The following is a 13,479-nucleotide window of genomic DNA, read 5'->3' as shown; positions in this document are numbered from 1 at the left end:
TTTTCTTCGAACTAATTTGTTATGAATTATGTTTGAAATTAATATTATGATTATTGTATCTTTATTCACTGGTCATTCCAGCTGCCAAAGTAGATTCCATATGACTGAATCTTTTGAATTTAATTCTGTATATGCAGAGATGGATTTATTCATTTAAATACGTAGGGGGTGTTTCACAAAGATTTAAGGATGACTTAGAGTCGCACTTAAGTGTTTTTTTTTGCATGCGGTATAAAAGGAACGACTGCATTGGTCTGATCATGCCAAGAGGGCGCGCACTAGTGCATACTGATCAATAAGAGTGCGCATTGCATTTCATGTATGGGTTAACATTTAAGTGCGACCTAATACATCAATTTTTGTGAAACACCCCCCTGTTAAAAAAATGAAGGAAAGTGTGAACACAGGGCCATGGCAGGCAATGATTGCTCTAAGAATTAGGTTTATTGGAAGGCCCCGAGGTGCAGGGGACACTTGTAAAATGTCTGGTCTAACAAAATTGAACATCTTGACCCAAACAGTGGTAATGGTTGCAGGTGCATGTTTACAGATATTTCCTCAAAATCTCAAAATAGAAGACACTTTCTTTATACTGACATGTGCTGTCAGATGAAGTTACACCATTCTTTGTTAGCATATCATCGGAAGAAACCTTGTGGAAGGGCGTCCTTCTGAGGCAACAAGCTATGTAGAAGAAAGTTGTTAATTGCTGTAAATTGCATGGTCAGTTTCCTTCCATATATTAAAAGCCTATTAAATGTAAGTACAACTTATTGAAGTAAAGCTTGTTAACATACCAAGCTAATGTTGATTCGGTATCATTGAACTTCAGTCCATAAAAGTAAAAGATGAACAAAATGGTGCTTCATTTTCATTGCTCTTGAAATGTAGGTCTCTGTACAGTAATTATGCTGTGAATGTTTATTGAGTATAATGATATCACGTGGATGAACTATCTGCAAAGTATTCTGACAATGTGTATTTAATTGATGTTGTTCAGTGATGCATTGCCCTCTCTGAAGAAATTTTGCAGACGGAATATAAACTTGAAAAAGAAAGTCGCGTTTCAAAAGTTCAATATCTGCTCTTTGATATGATACCTCAATCGAAGGAAATGATCAAGCAATAAAGAAGTTCTTTCTCTTTAAAATAATACTTGAATTTCAATAACTTTGGTAAGTGAAGGCTAGTTATTGAACTCATTGAACGAAGTCTCCGGTTTGTTGACAATCAGCGATGCATCAAGTCTTTTGTTAATCCTGCACTGGCAGCCAATCCTTGAAATCCATTTATTTAATGAAATTCTTATTCTTAAGTTATTCTCTTCGATTGGGGTATCAAATTATAGAGATATTGAAAATTTTAGACATGTGATTTTCTCTTTGGAAATTCATGTACTGTCTACCAAGTGCAGAGCTGCCAACCAGTACGTTTTTGCAACCAAAATAAGACAGTACGTTTTTTTCTTTAAAAAATGTAATTTATTGAGAAAAATCATCTGTATATGTCTCTATTTCACAAAACTTACACAAATATGGTTATTGGATCAATGTAATTTCAGGTAACTTGTTTTATTTTTCAATCATTTTGTTAAAACCAGGGTTATGTTTCAATTTTTTTTCCATCTGCAAGAGCAGTGCGAATTTTTGCTGGCATGCAGTTTGAGCAGCACGCATTTTATTATGAAATACATTTTTTTTTGGGGGGGAATGCAATTTTTTCATTCCCAGAAGTTTGCAGGTCTGCAAGTGACAGTTTGGTATTCTTACTTCAAATTGTTTTTGCTTGCTCATGCATGAATGAGGAATCGTCTAGATAAGTCCTTTGTCTATTTCATTTGTGGTTTAGTCATGATATCAGTCTTGGTTTCATTTATGCTGGTAGGCACTGTGTTTTCCTTCATTAATTCAATACAATCCATGCATTTTTTTCTATGTAGAAGTCCAATAAACTTCTTTAGTAAACATGAAATAGGAACAACTTCCTTCAATGTTTAGTCACGTGTAAGTAACAGTATTGAGTTTTGTATGTTGAGTTACTTTTATATCATAAATCTTGAGGAGAAAAGCTCATTGTTTTATTTATTCATGCTGTTTATTGTTAATAGTTCCTGTGCAATTGATATATATTGCATTTTATCATTTACAAGCTACATATTTTAACATGTATCTACTTAAAGACAGTGATCCCTGTATAACGTAAATGGAAATTACAGAGTTCAGTCACCAGTGGGTTAATGTGCATTCGGAATCTACAGACTTGTTCACTTAAGTTCTTTTCAGTAATGGATCTAAGAAATGGAATGGTGAATTTGGGACATTTTAATGAATTTCGTTGAATAGTGGTGACATTTATAATGCTTCATGATATCTGAATCATACAGATGAATAGTTGTATTTATTGTATCACTTTTGACAAAGTCTCAGTTCTACTTTGATGTAATGCTACATGAATGTACTTGTTGCAAATTGACAATTTGCTATATATTCTGTTAACAAACTCTGTAAGCAAAAAAAGGTAGGTCGAAGTTAAAACACTGGGGCTATATATTTGTACAGAAATTAGTGGACTTTATGCATTCAAGGATGAAATGTTTAGTAATACCTCGGTCACATTTGCTCTACGGCAGCCATATGGTGAGTGGAAAACAGTTGTTCATTTGTATTCAAACCACCTATATGTAGCTGGTACATAAATGTTAAAACAGTTGTTTTTGACATGCCATACGGCCGCCGTAGAGCAAATGTGACCGAGGTATAAATGTATGCTGGAAGAGGACATTATACAACATTTGTCCAAATCCCCCTACGTGTACATATATTTCTCATATTGCATTACATTATCAATATGCATAGGGTTTGCAGCTGTGGAACTAAATTCTAGTTTAATCTTCAATCAACACACATATTTAGCAAATATATTTTGGATTCTAACTTGTGTAATTTATTAAAATAAATCTTTACATTAATTCTCACAGCACAATTTTATCTAGTCTAATCAATATAAGTGGACCCCATTTTGCCATCTGTTGAATTAATGCCATAAAAATATCATTTTGTTACTACAATAGAGGATTGGATACAGTTGCCGTATACCTTTTGGTAAGAGCTTATTGATATTGTTTTTCAGAAAAATAACATATATCTCTAGAATGATAATAATGAATATATGAATTCAAGATTAAATGCTTATAAAAAGAGAAGGGTTTGTTCATTTAGGCTAATTGGATTTTTTTTGCAATGGTTGACCCACGCCCCCTCAAAAATGTGAAAATAAAACCACTACAAATATACTCGATACCATCATTTCCTTAAGTAATAGATGGTTGATCATCATGATATAATATAATTTAACAAATCTATATTTTTTATATGAAAATAACTATTTGCCTTATCCATCTTATATGAACGATAGAAGGGGTATTGAGATATAAAATTAGAATGCAAATGCAAGAAGTTCAGTTCAATAGCAGAGAAAGAGAAATTGTAATTAGAACACCAGCCAAGGAGATGATGCTATTAATAATACTGTGTAGGAGTGATGCCTAATTCATTTGGATGTAGACTTGTTGGATGCAAAAATAGGATGATCATATTACTATTTTACCTTTTGACATTTTATTGGTAGAACCCATTTCAAAGCGTTGCTTCTTTCTTCACAATAGATTGACTTTTGAATGCACAGTTTTAAAACGGTTAAAAAATGCTTATAAACGTTATTCTGTAGAGTCGTAGGCCTATTTTTATTAAAAATAAATGTGACTAGCGGCTTATCAACTCAATGACCCATTTCTTGTTTGTAAAAACTTATTTTCCATTGAATCGAGTGGATAATGTAAAGCATGCAAGTAATACACATTGTATGAAGTGTTTATTTAAAAATAAGGTTATAGCTTTATGGCTGAATGATTCAACATTCCTTCTTGATATTTATATTTTGCCCAATATCATTTATGAAGACCTGTGAAGAAAATAAGAACCCAGAAACACATAGATGATAATGCCTTGCAAGTTAACATTTAAATGGCCATTTGGAAATTTGGATACTTATCTAAATTTGAATGTATTGTTGATTACATCATCCCCTCAGAAAACCCAACTAATTAAGAACAAACTTTTGAAACATTCTTTTGAGTTGAAGAAAAATCAGTCGTCGTTTTAAGATGGTCTCTATTATACAGTATTTTATCAATCCTAATTAAAAATCTACATTCACCCCATTTAATTCACTTATTTACCAATCAAATCTAAAAAATGCATTTTTATTCATATCTCTCAGAGCTGTATGGAAACTTTATTATATTATAAAGAATGAAAGGATGGAAAGATGTAAATCACTCCTAGAGTAGACAGAGGATTTGCTAGTGTTTTAAAAAGATAGGAAAGCACCATCACCCCTCTGCCCTTTCCACCTTTTTTTTTTTAAATGTGTGCTGGTACGATTAAATATATTCTTCCAGCCTAAAATTACCCATGATCAGTATTGTATTTTGATACAGCGAGGCACCAATTAATTACATTGGCCTTAAAAAGTGTATGCCCTTAAAATTGCCCTTAAGTAAACAATATGATGCCAATATTACAGCATTTGCTAATTACTCCATTTTGACCTTTGACCGATGATTGCAAGTGATTGCTTTTGTATTGGACCCACAATAGCATTTACTAATGCAACACTGAATGTCTTTGAAGGTCATAACAGCAATTACAGCACCACTTTTAAACTTGGATGACATTTCATTAAAGCAAGTGCAGTGGTTGTATATGGTGAAGAGTCTTTATTTCCAAAATAAATTAAACACTATAGAGGATTGCCAGTTGATTATAAAACCAACGAAATGAAATGTGTTAAGTGTGAAATCAGTTATTTCTGATTGGTCTACCATGAGTTCGTCCACTCACCACATGGTCTACTTTCATTAGTCTAATGCCATTCCGTCTAATAACCAGTTGGTCCAATAGCCATTTATTCCATATACCATTTGGTCTAATTGGTCTAAAGTGTTAATTGTGCAAAATGAATGAAAATGAAATGGATATTAGACCAACTGGTTATGAGACAAAATAGTAATAGATAAAATGGTGATTAGATGAACTGATGATTGGACTAAATGCTTAATGGACCAAATGGTTGTTAGACAAAATGTTGATGGATGGAATGGCATTAGACTAAATGAAAGTAGACCATGCGGTGAGTGGACGAGTTGGCAGTAGACGAATTGGCAATTTACTGTGTAATCATGGTCAAGGATAAAAACCCATGCATACAGTTTCTCTTCAGTGATGATAAATTCTATGCATTCAATACTGGAATTACGAGGTGATGAAGTATTGATAATGATAAGAACAATATTCAGTTCTTAAAAACATACATACTCTACAAGTGGACTCAATGCTTGTGAAAATATTTAGTAAAAGCAAAATTGATTAAACATAAATAGTATTTAGTCTTTTAAAACTAATATACAAAAATCTGTAACATCACAGATTGATATTATCTGTACATTATCAATAGAAATACTATTACTTTTAATACAAGGGATGAAGTGAACTGCTGTGAATATAAAAAAGAAAGGATTTCATGTCCTCTTTTCAGAATTCTTTTTACAAATGAGACAGTTTCTTGAGGTAGTATTTAAAGGGTATTAATAGTGATAATTTGGAAATTGTTGTAATTTAATGCTTTAAGTAAGCTTCGATTTCTCAATATTTTTATTTAGCTCAGGTTTTAAAAAAAAATTACGATCTAGTGGCATCTTTTGGAAAGCAACCTTATACCAAATTAGTCACATGGGTTTGCTCTGAAGCATAAATCCACCAAAGGCACACTTGACTTGAAAGGAGGAAAATAATCAAATAAAGAGGTTTTTCAATTGAAAACAAACTCTCCCACCTGTCAATATGGGTACAGAATTTCAGCCCCGAAATCAATGTAACCTTTCCTGATTGCTTGTACAAATCGAAGAGCTCACTAGAGTTTGAACAGTGGTCTTTTGCAAGCGGTTGATACATTATTGATTAGACCTTGTTCACATTGGGCTTGATCTTGCTTCCGGTCTGGTGTAAAGTTTGTGGAGATTTGAGAATTTCCACTTTATCCTAAAGAAGTCTCTTAAGTATAGACATTCTTTATGTCTTATGTTCTGTGGTGATACTAATTTGAGTTTCTTCACATCGATCTATCATCGGATATTTCATAGGGATTTGAATGTTTAATGGGGCCATTCACTTTTCTTACATAGAGGCTCATTTGAATTCTGGGTACATAATGAGCTTTACTGTAATGACTTTCTTTGGGATGTGGAATTCATGGAAATAGGGCGTATTCAATGTCGGTTTCAAAACTTCAAAAGAAATATGAATCGTGATTGAAAATGTGATTACAAAATGCAGGTATAACGAGAAACAAAAGGTGTGTTCAGTGTCCTTTTTTCCAGTCATAGAAGTAAATGTCTTTCAAATCACGATTTTGAGGAAAATTCAAACGTTGAAAAGAAAAATTCAAACGTTGAAAAGATGCGTTTGTAAAAATGTAAACAAGATTACCTCAGATTTACAACCTTCAGCATCACGAAGGCTCCATAACACAGTTGAGTATTGAAACGTCTTTAAATTTGCTCTTGCAGTGGAACCCTACACAAGCAATAGCCAAAACGGACCTTTTGAATGGTCAAACTGCGCAATAATGCTGCGCTAAGGTAGGCAGGAAATTTAAAGACATTCAACATATAATTACACAACTTTATATTTTTGACACCGCTGATTGTGCTTGTGTTCTGTATTTTGTAATTGAATTTTCAATCATGATTCATGTTGCTGTTCAAATTTCGAACTCGATATGAACGCACCATTAGAATGCTAAATATTTGATATACTATTGTAAGCCACTGTCTATGGAATACACCTCAGTATGCGTTCTTAGTTACTTACCCACTCTTGAAGCAGAACTTTCATTCGCATTGAGTCCATGTGGGAGTTTAATTGTACATCCTGAGATTATAGCTAGTGTGAATTTCATAAATTTTTACAGTCAGCATCAAATGTTATGTATCAAGCTCCTTTTACACTTGGTCATAACCCTGTTCCACACCAAGTTTTTATTACAAATATAGATGTTATCATTATAGGTCATCTTTATTCTGAAGTCAGACATGATAGAGAGTAAAGGGCTTTCAGTAGGTGATTTCAAACCACCTTGATCATGAGAATCCATGTTAAATTACAAGAACTTTTTCAGGCTAAGAAATACCTGTTCATTATTGTGCATTCACACCGCCCAAAAACATTCTTCGGGATAAGTTCCTGAAGTTACTAGCGTGCGCATTATGGTCTGATAGGAAAGTGAGGTGCGAGATTCAAAATCGCTAGCTCGGCAGCCACCCTCGGCTTCCATCATAAATTATGTTTAGGCTGCAGAGTCAGAACACCGAAGATACATTGGTTTATCGGGTACTTCATAATTATTGTGTGTACTTAATATATTCTTTCCACCTATCCATGCATTGTTGTGATCTATACCAGACCAGTTCTTGTTGATGTGCATTTGATAGGCATTGAGTACTCAGGCACTCATCCCTGTATTTTGACTTACCCTGGAGAACGTTTTAACAAGTCTAGGGTCTGTCTCCTCTGGCAAATTTTTCTTGTCTCTCGACTGTCAAGCTACCGCCACACCAATACGTCTGACTCTAAACTGACCAATGGCATGCTATTCCAATTAATGGTTTATCTTTGCTTGGAGTGGTAGTCTGTTTCATTTGTGTGACTGTAGCGTAACAGAGCAACATGGTAGAAGTGAGAGGTGTGAATACTTCCGAACAAATCTCACTTTACCAGGTTTAGGGAAGGAGGGAGAGAGAGAGAGAGAGAGATGGGTGTGAAAGAAGGAGAGGGGAGGGTGGAAGATAGCTAGATGGATGGACGGACGGATGGATATAGATAGACTAGTGTAGGGTATTGAGGGGAGGGAGGGAGAGAGCATGCATGCAGATATCTCTGCTGCTGTTGCTAATTCATTGTGTCAGTGCAAGAATGCCCTTAAAACCACACTTTCGCGTATCAAATGCGCACAAAATTGCCCCTATAGCAGCACACATTGGGTTATTGCGTAAGGGCCTTCTTGCACTGATGGGGCTCGTGAAAATGTATGGCTAAGGGCGTTCTTGCACAGACACAACAAATTCTAATATAGTGCTGCCACTGCCAGCACTCCGAACATGGCAATGACTTCTAACAAGGCTGATACTGCTTGCTCCACGACACTGCTACAACTGTTATAACTACTTAGTTTGAGAGAAATTGTAAAGTTGCAATCATTTGATTTAAAATATTGACTGAATCATCACCGATTGGATTGTGTCGCCTTTATTTAAAGTGCAAGGTAACTGCAAGTTATCTTAATACTGCTGAGTAAATATTACTTTGATGCTAATCAACATATCTATATTTAGACTGAGAGTGATGTATCACCATGGTTACCTAAATAGTTGACATCCTTGGCAGGTGGATTATCTTTATAATCCCTAGCTAATCCTTGTATATAGGATAAACCTATGAGATCAGATAGGATTTGACCACTGACATGAGGAAGTGATAAAATCTAATCACATAAAGTAATATGATATAATGTTGAATTAGAGAGAAGCATGGTGATTGTTAAAAGAGATGCTATACATTTACATAACAGTCATGTCAATCTCAAGAGGAGGTAACCCGTTCTCCATTATGTGCCTGTCTATTATTTGCAGATTGCTGACAATTTAAAACAAAGCTGTTTTCATTTTAAAGATCCCTGCTCTCCTTTCCCTCTATTCTTGCACTCCAATGTCCGATGATCCCTTTAAAGCAGCCAATATCAAAACCCTAGACTGGGTTTTGATAGACGAAAAATGTCCAGCTTCAGAGGAAAGAACATCATGATAAAAGCTTGACCTTTGGATGCTAGAGAGTGAGGGAAGGTTCACCGAGATCACAATTTGCACTTTGAAATGGAAACGGAGAGAGAGTGGAATACAATGCAGCGTCAACCGTATTAAGAACCTGGCCCCCGAAAAAATAGTGACATTTGGTTGAAATTTGATTTTGGTTATTTTCTTTTGCTCCAGGATTCTGGTGTGTGTTGCCGAGGTCTGGGCAGAGCATGAATGTTCAATAGAGGCTTCAACTCTGTGGCTGCATCTAGCTTGGTGAGTTTAAGTGTATTTTAACTCATAGGGGGACATAACAGTGAGGAGGTTGGGTGGGACAAGGTATTTTAAGGGTTAACAAAGAGGATTATTTTGGGGATAGGGGTAATTAAAGTTCAAATAATCTTTGATGAAATTTCTTGGTATTTTTTCATGTGCATGTAGCTATGCTATCTGATGGAAAACTGTCAAATATAACACCCCCTGAAAAATGTACTTTTATTCATTCTGTCTCATATTCTCTTCTCAGAGTTTTCACCATTGGTAATGTCATTGTTGGTCCCATAATATTTTCTATACTGAATTCTAAGCAGATAGGTCACAGAACCACCACCTCAACCTGGGGCCGTTGCATAAATCTTTTTACCTGAGAAAACTCTGGTAAAAACTGAAAACTAAGGCAAGTCTGATTTCTGCCGTTGACTTTACCACAGGGCAAAAACTCCGGTAAAAACAACCTGAGCTTTCTCAGGTAAAAAGTTTTATACAACGGACCCCAGGAGAGCGTTTCATGAAAGGAATTGTCGGACGTTTTATCCGACAAGTCCCATTTTATCCGACAATTACCATAGTAACAGTGCCTCTCAGCCAATCAGAATCAAGGAAAGATGTCAGATCTGACAACTTGTCAGACAAAAATACTAATGAAACGGTCCCATTTTTGCGCTTTTCCTGATTCAAGCCAAAGAAAATACCTTGAAACATCTTAAAGATAGCATCACAATTGATGATTCTGTAACCTTCATTTTAGACAAGACTTTCAGTTCTCTTTGAAAAACCTTTCTATTAGTGTTACCAAAATAGAAAGCACCATTATTACATGCAAGGAGGTCGAAGGGAATTGCTCATATAGGTGCAACTTGTAACATCGTAGAGTAATACCAATTTAATTCATCTTCAATGTAGACTTTCAATTCTTTTTAATATTGTTTGTTTTGTAAAATTGCAATTTCATTACAAAGAAGGTCAAGCGAAAGGAAAGGGGTCAAGATTATTGGTGTATTTGTTAACTGAGTTTTGATCAAACTAAGAGGTAGCCAGTAAAGGTTGTTATTTCCTGTAGTGTAAATGCTTTTTTACCTACCCAATCACAGAAAACCTTGGTATTCTCTAATAGGGAATTCGGTCAAGATCAGAATAATATTTACCAGGTATGTTGCCAGTGTGCAAGCAAAGATATGGTCATATCCCCAAAAGACAATAAATGCAAGTTAGAAGGTAATTTTCAAAATGACTAAAATTTCCAGTGATTTTTCAAGATTTCTGATATCTTCACAGTTTGAAATGAAAGTTTTAATCAAAGAAATGCTATCTGCCCTCTTCTTTTTTGAGGGGGGGGGGGTCTTTTCAATCATATTTTATCTATCTACATCATGGCATGATGATCATGCACTTGAATTCACACTATATTTTGCCTATTTTAATTTCAAGGATTCAATTCTCTTTCATAAGCAGCTAGAAGCTATTGAAATCATGTTGTGCATTTGACTGGCTCAGTGAATTTGCCACGAAATTTAAGAGTTTTTGTGTTTTGTTTTGTAACAAGCGTTATGAGGCTTGATACTGATCCTGGATTTAAGATGAGATGAGTAATAAATTCAGCTGCTGTGAATAATATGAATTACTTGTTTCAATGCATTGATATTATCATCTCCCATCTTTTCTTTTCATCTTTCCTGATCATATTAAGTCCTTGGAGAACTGACTCGAAAATTCTGTAGTTTCTTGATATTAATGAATTTCAGTAGTGCATTAACCATTTTTAAGTAATAAAATGATCATGATATAGCATTGAATACAGGATTTGATATCCTTACGAAATATAAAAACATACAAAGGACATATTCATTTGCAAGATTATTTTAGAATAAACATGATTAATTTGTAAAAAAATGGGGAAATGTTATTTGAATTATGTTAGGATTTGGAAGGCATTATAGCTGCAGGTCCAGTCAAATGATTAATTTATCAAATCAAGCATCTAAAAGTATATATTTTCGATTAATATCGTTTTACAATCAAAGTATGATAGTGCTCCTGAAAATGGGGCTCCTGCTGAAAAGGAATACAAGCACTGCAAAAAAAAGCTCACTAATTCTGCTCAGATTATCAATGGCAATGAAAATGCCTCCTAACATGCCACTGTTGTCTGATTGATTAAGACACATGTTCACATATTTAAAGTCTTGACTTTGAAAGTAGTTTCAAACATAATGACTTATAGGTTGAGAGGAACCCTGCAAATCGGTATGTTTATATATAAATATATCCATATTTGGTTTCAAGCTACTCAGAGAAGTTTTTTAAAGACAATACTACAAAGTAACTGCAACATCCTGAACAAGAAAATAACTTTTATGTTTAAAAAAAATAATTAATTTTTTGATCCATCATTTGAATCTTTCTAGTGACTTATTTCAGCGGTAACCAAACTTAAACTTATCATCAAATGTTCATTACAGTTGTGTTTATACAGTAAGATTAAGAATAGATAGTAAGTTAGAGGATTATCCTTTTCATATAAACAAAATATACCCCTTCCCAGGGGATTCATATGTGATCGGATTAAGATGTACTTTATTGGCTCATAGATTTGGAAAATTTTCTAGGGTCATATCTGTATTAATAAAATTAATATGACAATAATATTTTGTATTGATATATATAATTTACATCTCATTGTTGTTTTATGAGTAATATATTATTCTTAAATCTCGTTATGTCATGTTTCAGAGGTATATTTTCACTTCATTGTCACTTTAAAGAGATAAGAAAATACCTTCATCTGTATGGCAACTGTATATTTTCCTCCTTTTGTCCTTCTAATTAGAGAATCACCTTGGTATCTTATATTAGAATATTGAAAAGATGTTGTTGCTCCCAATAGGCACAATGAACTGCTATGATGCCTATAATGTTAATAGCTAATGTAAGAACACTATTCTGTCATTGTCTATAATGCTAACACCGACTTTCAATTATCTTGCTTGCCATGTAATCAGTAATGCTTCCACCGTTTTCATGTTAAAGTGCGTTGACATTTAGGAACATGCCCAGCGCTTTTCTTGGGATCTTCTATTTTCTCTTGGAGTGTTGAAAGACGTTTTACTCCATGGGATTTCTCAAATCCTGTGAAAGATCATTTCTTGTTTGAAGATAAATCTAGCACAGGCAATGCAATAGTATTTGAGAAGGAAATCCTATAGACTCAACACAGAGGTTTGCAACCAATTATACAATGGCAATGATCAATCGTGTATGGTCTTTATCCTGTCTGAATTATTGTTTAGAATTCAAATTGATGCCAATCTTTGTGTTACTTGATTCAGGGTCTTTTATTAGTGTCTTGGGAATAGTACAGCATTTGTATATACTGACATAATAAGATATTATTGGGACTGGATGTCCATGAAATAAAACTGGCAAACTCATGCATTTTATTTTAATTTATACTTCTCAAAGATTATCCTCTCAATTCTTTTACTTTTTCTGTGCTCAAGTATTAGTTTGTTCACACTTACAAAATTAGATTTTAAAAAATATTTAAATGAATGTAAATCACCACTTGATGGCGTTGAGGATTTGTTCCTTCATTTGGATATGAAAATGTGTTATTGCGATCAGAAGATTGTTCATAATACAATCTCTATGAAGTTTGTGTAGGATTCACTGCATGAAGTCTATTGGCTTAACTGAAAATGTGCATTTTGTTTTATAAAATGTTTTCATTGTGCTGGTTAATGTTCTTTTCTCTGTCGCTATGCCCAACCCTTTTGCCTACTCATATTCTTGCAATAATATGATCTGAGTCATTCAAAGGGAAATGAATTTTCTGCTTTTCTGAAGTTCAATAATTCTTTGGAGTTTTGTCACTAGAGCACTTGAAATCTGAATCACATTTTTTTTCTTCAAACTATTGGGAATGGAATGCTCCTTTGGTTTGGTATATGCCATGAGTTGGTTAAAGGATTTTTGGGGGGTAATTTGTACACCTGTTTATCACCAGTTATCCAGTAAGATGCAAATATTGTAAAGGAAATTTTTGATGAGGAATAGATATATTTTTTACCATCAAATTATGTATACTCTTGGGCAATTCCATAAATTATTCAACCATTTTGTATGTCCGACCCACATTTTTCTCAAGTTTTACTACACTTCATTAACTGACCAAGCCATGATCCTTTGAGAGCATTACAGACTGTCATAAGAATTAGAAATCGGAGACAGAAAATTTCACATACTTGGGGTCAGAGTTGATATTTCATGGAAATGACCTTTTGATAAAAATGATC

At 34.1% G+C, this 13,479-nt stretch overlaps 1 protein-coding gene across 1 annotated transcript in view; it reads left to right on the top strand.

Annotated features, from left to right (window-relative positions):
• Positions 1–13,479, top strand: part of LOC121408965 (protein-tyrosine sulfotransferase 1-like) — a 53,776-nt gene that overhangs the window by 3,918 nt on the left and 36,379 nt on the right. The window contains 1 exon segment of the mRNA XM_041600711.1: positions 9,104–9,184. The gene's annotated coding sequence lies outside the window, so the exon portion shown is untranslated.

This window comes from Lytechinus variegatus, chromosome 2, assembly GCF_018143015.1.
Source record: "Lytechinus variegatus isolate NC3 chromosome 2, Lvar_3.0, whole genome shotgun sequence".
Lineage (NCBI taxonomy): Eukaryota > Metazoa > Echinodermata > Echinoidea > Temnopleuroida > Toxopneustidae > Lytechinus > Lytechinus variegatus.
This window is presented reverse-complemented; position numbering and strand designations above follow the sequence as displayed.